This window comes from Lissotriton vulgaris, chromosome 2_1, assembly GCF_964263255.1.
Source record: "Lissotriton vulgaris chromosome 2_1, aLisVul1.2, whole genome shotgun sequence".
Classification (NCBI taxonomy): domain Eukaryota; kingdom Metazoa; phylum Chordata; class Amphibia; order Caudata; family Salamandridae; genus Lissotriton; species Lissotriton vulgaris.
The window spans coordinates 301,652,967-301,655,324 of NC_141687.1; the positions used below are offsets into that span (position 1 = coordinate 301,652,967).

The 2,358-nt window shown below is 37.0% G+C and overlaps 1 long non-coding RNA gene across 1 annotated transcript; it reads left to right on the forward strand.

Annotated features, from left to right (window-relative positions):
• Positions 1-1,520: 1,520 nt before the first annotated feature.
• On the forward strand, positions 1,521-1,865 carry LOC147730224 (uncharacterized). The gene is made up of 2 exons (XR_015308567.1): positions 1,521-1,553; positions 1,644-1,865. It is a non-coding gene; the product is annotated as an uncharacterized LOC147730224 (long non-coding RNA).
• Positions 1,866-2,358: the final 493 nt, after the last annotated feature.

Consider the following 2,358-nt stretch of genomic DNA (forward strand, 5'->3'; position numbering starts at 1 on the left):
AAAACACACCATTTCACAAATTCGTTTTCTCATCATTGAGAAAGCAGTCATACGTCCAGGAATAGATAATCACCAAAGATTGTTATAACGTGAATTATACTGGATAAAATATCTGAATACCATGACTCCGATCGGACTCAATGATAGGTATGAATTATCATGTTACCTTTAAACATAATCATACAGAATACATAAAGCAAACAATACTGTGAGTAACATCTAAACACGTTAGAGTGTTTTTAATATTTTTTTGTATGATGAACTTGATACTACAGCATTTGTAATTATGCACTGTTTTATTTAGCACATTGTTTATGACACCACTATTTAGGTATGACTTATCGTGTTATCTCTAAACATAAACATACAAAACACACAAAGTAAACATCAATGTGAGTAATATCAACATAAGTCAGAATGTTTCCAACACTTTTAATGTATGATGAACTCGTTTTTTGAGCTTGGGTAATTGAGCACTGAGCATCAGTAATTGTGTACTGTTTTATTGGAGCACATTGTGTACGGTACCATCATACAACATTTCATCACACAACATAACTATATGATCTCACTTTAAGCACATCACTATACCTGGTTACACTGGCAAGTAACTCATTAGCCCCAATAGGATGGTTGAAAATACGTAGTGTTTTACAAGAAGTTTGTTTACACTCCACAGAGGGTCTAAGGCGTGTCATAGCGTCTGTACAATCGTCAATAGGGGTCCGTGTATTTCGCTGTATCAATCGATAAACGCGCGTTGTATATTATCACCTGAACCAATAATGGTTGGGAGAGAGACACGTTGGCATATAGCCATAAATCCAGATAGCCTGTAGTCACTAATAGTATAAAGTTATCATTTGACCCAGTCCAAGATGGTGACTTTGGGCGCAAGCTTAAAGATAGGAGTAATTTCAACAGTCCGTTTTTGATTTCTAAGGTTATGTAGTTACAACAACATGATAAAAACAGTTCGGCAATGGCGGCGACTTCGAATGCGGTTTTGACAACAGCGGTAACGTGAGAGCGGGCAGAGATACATATTCAGGTAAACACGTAGCACGTGTTGCTTTTTTGGAAGCTCTAAGTACATTTAAGCTAAAATAAGTGGCAGGTATTCACAGCGTCGCTTTCATTTATTTTTTAGATCGGACATAAAAGCGTTGAGGTACGTGAATACTTCACATTGGCAATATCGAGCACACGAGTATTTGGCTCGCAAACTATTATAACACCTGTTATATTTTTGCAGGGAATAGCAACACACTGGCAGCTCCACAGGTATGTTTGGTTTGAAATGAGGAACCTTTTATGAGAAAGTACTAGAGGCAACTAGCATCATTATAATGATGAGTGAGTTCATTATTATCATTATTTCATTTTGGCAGCTTATCGACAGTAATACACTGTTCATGAACGCGGTAAGCATAAATATATTCAGTTGCATATAACTTTCGTTGTGTAGACATGTGTCAGTCTCAGACAGATTGATCATAAACACATTATTATTGTTTTCAGCTGACCCCAGGCGCAGTGCCTTTTTCATACAGGTATGAGTTAAAATACCAATAACACTACACTCATGGGCATTCTTACATTTACATCACATTTACATCTTTTTATTCTTTATTCTATTGCAGACTGGCGCCTGATGAAGGTACCAATGAGTACCGAAATGCATTGGGCGGAATAGTGAAACTGTGTTGTAAACCTGAAATGTATATTGTACATGTAAAATCAAAAGAATAGGTGAATTATATGAATTATATGTTAACATGATGAAGTAATCAGTATTGAGGAAAGTGTGTACAAGAAATTATTAAAAAAAAGAATCATGTATTAAAACAATCAATTGTTTTCTGGTATATTGTTGAGTAGAATGTTTTCAAAACTTTGAAGGTGTATCACACCAAGTGAACAGTGCGCGTCTAGATGGGTTTGTAAACCCGTCATAGCTTACATTTTCTAACAAGGAGTGACTAACCTTATTAGCCGCAGCACCGGTGGATTAATTTGCAGAGAGACAATTATAGGAGTGCTCCTCACACACCCCCATAATATGCATAAACGCAGACACCCTTGCGCCATGGTGCAAGGGTGTCTGTGTTATTTGTAAGGGTGATTGTTTTTGTGCAGGAAGGGACACCTTCCCACAAAAAGAATCACAAGAGAGGTGTTCCTCTATTTATGTGTGCTGCAACACGCATAGAAAAAAACAAAAAAACGAGGGGAAATAAAGCTATTTCTCCTTGTTGCGCCTCCAGTATGCCTCTCCTGGGGAGGCATAGGAATCCTACGCATTCCTAGGTTTACAAAACCTTATAAATCTGGGAATGTGTAAGATTACTGAATGTT